Source organism: Triticum aestivum, chromosome 6B, assembly GCF_018294505.1.
Source record: "Triticum aestivum cultivar Chinese Spring chromosome 6B, IWGSC CS RefSeq v2.1, whole genome shotgun sequence".
NCBI lineage: Eukaryota > Viridiplantae > Streptophyta > Magnoliopsida > Poales > Poaceae > Triticum > Triticum aestivum.
In genome coordinates this window covers 706670043-706678177 of record NC_057810.1, presented here as the reverse complement: position 1 = coordinate 706678177, position 8135 = coordinate 706670043, and the positions used below count along the sequence as shown (strand labels likewise).

General features: G+C 47.5%; 1 long non-coding RNA gene across 2 annotated transcripts; it reads right to left on the bottom strand.

Moving 5' to 3' along the window:
* Positions 1–3515: 3515 nt before the first annotated feature.
* LOC123135037 (uncharacterized) lies at positions 3516–7046 on the bottom strand. Of its 2 annotated transcripts, XR_006465804.1 has the most exons (5): positions 6399–7046; positions 4766–6328; positions 4424–4482; positions 4133–4212; positions 3516–3747 (listed from the first exon to the last, which is right to left on the bottom strand). It is a non-coding gene; the product is annotated as an uncharacterized lncRNA (long non-coding RNA). The 2 variants fall into 2 exon arrangements; XR_006465803.1 differs by having other exon boundaries at positions 3516–6328.
* Positions 7047–8135: the final 1089 nt, after the last annotated feature.

Below are 8135 nucleotides of genomic sequence, written 5' to 3'. Positions count from 1 at the left end.
ATTCAACATGAAACGGAGAAAACAAAAATAAAAAAATAAAATCTAATAATAAATGGAGAATAAAAAAGGAAATCAAACAAAAAACAAAGAAAAAAAATGAAGAAAACCATGTCAAAGAACAAAAAGAAAAAAAGCAGAAAAAAACATGAAAACGAAGGGAAAACCGGCGTAGTTTGCCTCAAGTACACATCGCGCCAACAACATTTGCGTGCAAGACACGGGCATAGTGGCTAGCTTAGGGCATCTTCAGCCGCGCCCCAGGAAGGCCTCTCTAGGCGCTTTTTTCGCGCCGGCGCTGAAAAAACGGCCCAGTCGCGCTCTCAGGAGCCCGATTTTCGCCGGCTTGGGCCGAAAACAGCGCCGGCGGACCCAGTCCGAACCCGGCACGCTGGGGGGCGCCTGGGGGGCGCCCGGGGGCGCCGGGCGAACTGTTTTGGCGCGAAAAAGCCGCGGGCCCGCCGCGTCAGCGACACGGCTCTCTTCTCGGCCCTTCGTCGTTCTCATCGCCTCGTTTCCCGCGGCGAATCAATGCCAAAGCTGCCGCGCGCTGCCGTGCTGGTCAGCCTGCACCATTGATGCCTCACGGGCGGCGCAGTGAAGACCGGACGACGCGCGTCCCTCGCCCTCCCTCGCCCGCCACGTGTACACACGGTGGCACGCGCGCCTCGGCCTATATATGACGCGCCCCAGCGCACTCGGCGACTCACACTCTCCCGCCGTCGTCGTTCCTCCCTCTCCTCTCCTCTCTTTCGCCGTCTCCAGTTCACACCCATGACCGAGCGCTTCCCAGGCGACGGCGTGGCGGTGAACGGCTTCGGCCGCCGCCATCTTCATGAAGACGAGGCTCGCCTCCTTTACGAGGCCGAGTATCCGGTCCCGCCGGACATGCGGGTGCCCGGGGCGTGGAGGATCAGCGCGGGCGGCGTGCCGGTGCCCCCGGTACCCACCGGCGCGGCGCGGCGTGCGGAGATCGCACGCATCCGCTCGAACCTGCCGCGTGCGGCGAGGGAGGGGCCACGGTACGTCCCCGACAGCCCGCTTTGGGACCCTTACTTCCGCCGCCGTCACGCCCAGCAGCTAGAGGCTACCAACGGCGTTATGCCCTCCGGCAGGCTCAACGCCGCCGGCCGACGTCGGTGGTGGGGCGTGCCCGGGCGCATGTTGGAGTCCGTTCTCGAGTACATCGAGGGCGGCAAAACGCCGCGCCTCGAGTACCCCGCTCCCCCTTCCTTCTCACGCCGCCGGGGAAGCTCCTGGACCCGGAGGCGCATGGAGACCGGGGGGTCCTCCTCGTCGTCCGGCGGCTCGCCCTGCCTCCGCCCCGTCAAGCCGGAGCCCCAGGGCACGCCGGTCAGCGCGCGCACCCGCAGCTCCGGCGTCCGCATCGGTGTCAATGCCTCTCCACCCACCGGCCGCTTCGTCCTCGTCGAGCCCAAGCCGGAGCCCGGCTTCCCCGCGGAGTACGAGGAGATAGCCCGGCGCGGCTTCTCCGACGGGGACGCCATGCGGTGGGCGCGGGACGACTACCTCCGCGACGAGATGGTTCGGCAGCGCCGGGCCCTGGAGGAGATCGCCGCCTGCAAGCATGGGCGCGAGGACGAGCACGGCGTCGTGGTCCTCGACAGCGACGACGATGACGACGACGGCGCCCCCGGACCGTCCAACCCGCCGCGCCAACCGGGAGAGGGATGCAGTAGGGACGGCGGAGGCGTAGGCGGGGGCGGCGACGATGACGACGGCGGCGGTGACTACACGCGGTTCTACAGCCTCCTCGGCATGTAGAACCGCATGGGCGGGCGACGAGGCGGGCGGCGAGGGAGACGGCGGGGGTAGCCCGCGGTAGTTTTTTTTTTCTTTTTTTATAAAATATGTTTAAGTTTGAACGAACTCGCCGATGTTTGCGTTAAATTTGAGTCGTTTTTGTGCCGTATTTGACTTTTTTAACTAACCGTGGGCGCCGTGACTGGGGGGCATCACGCCCCCAGTGCGCGGTTTAACGCCGGAGCGCCCCAGGAGGCGATTTTTTGCCCCTCCTGGGAGGCCAACGGCTGGATATGCCCTTAGCGAGCCCTATCCTAGGAGACCTGAGATCAATCCCCACCTCTCGCATTTTCCATAGAAATAGTCGACGCGGGTCTATGGTCCACTCTGGCCACCTTCGGGCTACAGCATGAATATTTTATTTTTCTCACGAAATAGCTATCCAAGTATGAGTTGTGTCCGTTTCTCCCGAGAGGAATGATGTTTCTCCCGAGAGGAATGATGTTACTCCCTCTCTCTCTCTCTATCTCTCTCCGTGTAATGTGGCATATCTATAGCAACGTCTTAGATATCACTCCCTTTCATGAAAAATAATATAAATACCAGTTCCTCCTTCTATGAACATAAAAGTAATTCTCAACATTCTTCAAAATAGGGTTCAAACCACCTGTCATTACTCCTATAATGGATGCTCGAGTAACCACCTCCTTAATCTATAAAGAATGTTGGAGTAACCGCCTCCTCGAGCCATCCAAACGATTTTCTCTGTCCGCACCGTCTGATCTTTTTGGTGATGTACATCTAGGAAGTGGTTGGACATTGATTCTTTAGTTACATTAATGCAACCTAATGTGACGACCCCGATTTAATCGTACACTAATCATGCACGCAAACGTGTGCGATCAAGACCAGGGACTCACGGGAAGATATCACAACATAACTCTAAAAGTAAAATAAGTCATACACGCATCATATTACAAGCCAGGGGACTCGAGAACTCGAATACAAGTGCTCGATCATGAACGAGTCAGCGGAAACAACAATATCTGAGTACAGACATAAGTTAAACAAGTTGACATAAGATGGCTAGCACAAACTGGGATACAGATCGAAATAGGCGCAGGCCTCCTGCCTGGGATCCTCCTAAACTACTCCTGGTCGTCGACGGCCTGAACGTAGTAGTAGGCACCCTCGGTGTAGTAGGGGTCGTCGTCGACGGTGGCATCTGGCTCCTGAGCTCCAACATCTAGTTGCGACGTCCGAGGAGAAGAGGAAAGGGGGAAAAGAGGGAGCAAAGCAACCGTGAATACTCATCCAAAGTACTCGCAAGCAAGGACCTACACTACATATGCATGGGTATATGTGTAAAGAGGCAATATCGATGGACTGAATTGCAGAATGCCAGAATAAGAGGGGGATAGCTAGTCCTATCACTACAAGAGAAACCCCCCTTCAGCAACGCATTGATGCGTTGTCATATGTCCATATTTCCGTTGCTAAGGTCTACACCAACAGATTAATATGCGTTGTTGGTGGCGTTGGAAGGACCTACAACAACATATATGCATGAGTTGGTAAACGGCTTGTAGAAGTGTTGTTAGGTAGCAACATATATACCTAGAACCCAACAACAGTTCATATGCGTTGGTGACGACCCTACACAAAAGGATATTCAAACGGACACTGCTAATTATTTTATATATTACGATTCACAATTTTTAGGTAAATGCTCATGGAGCATAGGAGACACAATATAATAAACATAAAGATCTCATATATTAAATCAAGCATTTTTCATTACAAATAACATGGTCCAAAGATTACAAGAGGTGAAACTATCTAGTAGTAGCCCATTTCTTGACCGTGCAATCAACTATAATGTTTGAAACATTGATCCTAAGAATAACATTCTAATTATCTGGTAGAAGCTCCATTCTTAACCTTGCAATCACCATCTGAGCCATGAATCGTTAATTTATCTTTGTTCTACAACAATATTAGATGAGTTAGTTACAATAGAGAAAATCAGTTTAGTAAAATTTAAAAATTCAAAGGAGCACCATAGAAATGTGATTTACCAATGCTTAGATTTATATACAGATGTGTGGCTAATTAATAATCTGAATATAAAATCTTCTTCCAAATGAACTTATTAAAAAACATTGTAGATTATGCAGCCTATATCTGAGTACAATTTTCATTTTTGCATCTTACATCAGCTCAAAACCATATGAACTATCATTATATATTTTTAGTGTTCCCATCTATTAAAAAGGACCAAACTGCAAAAATGGAAACTGCAGATATTTGCATGTCACTACCATCACCCTGCAAAGAAAGAACAATAATACACAAGCGAAAAGGTCATCACCATGTTATGAAGTACAAACACAGACTTCTGAGTCTTCACTGTTACTTTGTGAACTGGATATTCTTTTTTTCCCACTTGCCCTGCACATGTTCTGAATATCTAAGGATCATTCAGAAAAGAAAGTGCATACCAAAACATAGGTTCACCCTTACTTTGTAAACTAAGGACAGTCTACTACTCATGCTAGGGATGATTCATTACTCATTCTTGCTATGGTGTTTTAGGGAAGTCTCAGTGCCAACGACTTGAAAATCTTCAAATAATCTAGATCACGCAAGACTTCGTAGTTACCTAAGAACTACAAAGGCACACATTTTAATATCCCGATCCATGTAAAAAAATCTCAGAACCTGCAGAATCAACAACACGAAAAAGAGCATAATCAGACAGTTGTAGTTATCAACACATTCATAAAAACAAGACGTACATATAAGGAACTAAGAAACAGAAAGGGGAAAGAGAACTCTAAGCTATCTAATTCACTTATGCTCGTCATCACGCCTACCCTTAGACCCTGACTCGACCTTGAAGGAATGCATGATCTAATTGATATAGACAAGAGCATGTTCTGATCAGTATACAAGAGAGAACATCAGAGAATAATTCATTAGCAGCTGGGAAATATGAACCTACCAGACTGAGCCTACCATAGGAAGTCTGGTTTCCATCTGATCTTGCAGCTCCATGCCAAGCAGAGATCAGGACTCGGACCACAAGCAGAGATCCAGTGGAAATCGGTTAGATCCACAAACATGGCAGCAAGAAAATTAAAACCTAATGCCTAACAAGAAATAAGTATTGAGAACAAGGGACACAACATTTTTCCTGACTTAACACATACAGACAAGTGATGAATAAAACATTCTTCCTGAACAAGGGGATGCAAACATTATTTTTGAATTAACTAGATTGAGATTATGCTGTATTTCTGGAAGAATTGCAGCAAAATGATAGAGAGAGATGGCTTATAGAAAAAAAATGTTTTTCCTTCTTTTACATAATAGCAAATATGCCCTGTACATTGCAGTGGCAGAAAAAAATCCCTCCGCCCATCCGTTTTAGTCCGTAATGTAACACCCAGAGTTCTTCCTTGTTCCAACCGTATTCGGTTATTCAGGTGCTCAGTATTATGATTTGGATCAGCCTCTACAGGAGGAGCTTAGCTTGTACTAAAAAAACAGATCAGAATTAAATCTGATACTAGGCGCATGAGATTAGACTTGAGCACCAAGTCCTGTTTGAACTTGTGTGGACAGACTTACTTTAGAAGCTAGCCTGCTACTAGGCGCACAGGATTATACTTGGGCACTAAGTCTTGTTTAGACTTGTGTGGCCGGACTGGTCTCAACCAATCATGAAAAATAAACATCATTCCTATTTTAGTACTTGTGATGAAGGATTGATTATGATTATTTTTTATAGTACTTAGCTGCACTGGTTGTAGAATACGACTAGTTTTTTGCTGTTGGTCTGAACTGAACTAGAGTGTGCTGAAATAATCAGCATTTTGGAGTTTGGATAGGAGCGTAGGGTGTAGTACATGCTTTTTTGTTAAATCTATATATCTACTAATAGCAAGGAAGAAGCTTGGTCAGCGTTAGAATATGACTGTTATAAATGAATTCATATGTGCCCAGCCACTAACTATTACCGACATTAGTAACTCTGTTTGTTGGGAGCAAAACATATATGTTACTTGCATGTTCCGGACATAAGAAAATGTTGCGGGGCCATAGAGATATGTACATGCATCACTTGGAACATCAATCGTCATGCTTAGGTTTTAGTATAGTTACATACCTTATGTACAGGCATTAGCCCTTCCAAGTTAAAGCCCGCCAAAAAAAGGTTGCTGAACTTTTATTTCTACAATGGTTTTGTCTTAAACATAACTGGTGGTTTCGTGGCCTATAGAGTACCATTATTATTAGCCCTCGCAAAAAAAAGAGTACCATTATTAGCATAATGTCAAACAACTTTCATATTCTAAGTTCAGCTAGGGACATCATGACACATGTTCTTAACGAAAATGGAACCCCAAACAGATTAGGGGTGAATGTAAGTGCAGAACCATCAGGTAGTAATAAGTCAGAATTGGTTACCCTGATCTAGCTAGGAGACTGAGGGGTCGAGGATCAATTCCCTTTTGGTTGACCACAACGAAATTATTGTCACTTCCTGAGAAAAACCTGAATGCTATAGAAACATGTGAGCACAATATTTGCAGCGAGAGAGAGAGAGCATGGGGGCAAGCTAAGAAAATTACCTTATTTATATTTATCAATTCAGTGATGTTCCTTACATGTTCATCAACTTGTCATCTCTGTAGAAACCATCTTTTCTATTTGTTCAATGTTTGAGCAGAAGAATCCTGCATTTATTTCACTAAGAAACTTAAGTACCTGTTAAATGGTTCCCTTCAGTTATGCGACTAAATAGAAAATCTTTGTAGGTTCGAAGTCAGCATGTGCTACTGCGTGGGCAGGGACATGTCTCAATGAGGATGTGATCCATCGGTGTTGTAGCTTCTAAGGCGCCGTCGGCAAAGGAAAAACAAGGATGTGCAGGGTCGGGGGGAATATTACCTTTTACTACTGATATACAAATACAAAATTGCAGATACACGGAAGACAGAATAGGACCTTCTGAATGGATGTAGTTGAGGAGGACGAGTGCGTCGTACTTGCGTGCGTAGGAACAACAGCGACATCTGCATCTCTGATCGAGCGGAGGAACGGCCGCGGCGATGCCTTCCCCAAGGCGAGGAGGATGGGCGGCGACGTCGTTCCAACGCATGGAGAAAGTGGCGAGGGAGGCGGTCATGGCGAAGGTTCCTCAAAGAAGCGAGGGCGAGGAGACGACGGCGGTGGTAGGAACCCTAGCTGCGGGATGTGTCTCACATTTTTTTGGCGAAGGGTTGTGTCTCAGTTTTTTTGAGAGGAGGGTGCGTCTCGCTGGGATAAAGTAAGAAGAGGTAACGCTTCATGCGCGAGAGGTTAGCGCTAAAAGAGATGGAGGTGAGTACGGAGTGGTTAGCGCTAAGTGGGGAAGGTGGGATGTTCAGCCAAACAACACATCCTGTTAACTTCGTTGCTAGACATGTGTTGTTAAAAGGGGGGTTTTGTTGTAGTGTATTGAAGACTACGCTTCTGACAACCTCCATCTTGCAGCATGTAGAAGAGAGTAGACGGTAAGTTCACCAGTATCATCGCATAGCATAATCCTACCCGGCGATCCTCCCCTCGTCACCCTATGGAGAAGCGATCACCGGGATGTCTCTGGAACTTGTCTGGGTGTGTTTTATTAAGTATCCGGTTCTAGTTGTCATAAGGTCAAGGTACAACTCCAGGTCGTCCTTTTACCAAGGAACACGACTATTCGAATAGATAAACTTCCCTGCAGGGGGTGGACCACATAACCCAACACGCTCAATCCCTCTGCACACATATCCCGACCTCGGAAGATCAACACGTCGCAGCCCTATCTAGGCACAACAGAGAGGTCAGCACGCCGGTCTAAATCCTAAGCGTGCAGGGGTCTGGGCCCATCACCCACTGCACACCTGCATGTTGTGTGGGCGGCCGGAAGCAGACCTAGCCTCCCTAATACAAGAGCAGGCCTTCCAGTTCAATCTGGCGTGCGCCACTCAGTCGCTGACGTCAAGAAGGCTTCGGTTGATACCACGACGTTGATGACCCACAAGTGTAGGGGATATATCGTAGTCCTTTCGATAAGTAAGAGTGTCGAACCCAACGAGGAGCAGAAGGAAATGACAAGCGGTTTTCAGTAAGGTATTCTCTGCAAGCACTGAAATTATTGGTAACAGATAATTTTGTGATAAGGTAATTGGTAACGGGTAACAAGCAATGAAAGTAAATAAGGTGCAGCAAGGTGGCCCAATCCTTTTTGTAGCAAAGGACAAGGCTGGACAAGTTCTTATATGAGAAAAGTGCTCCCGAGGACACATGGGAATTACCGTCAAGCTAGTTTTCATCACGCTCAT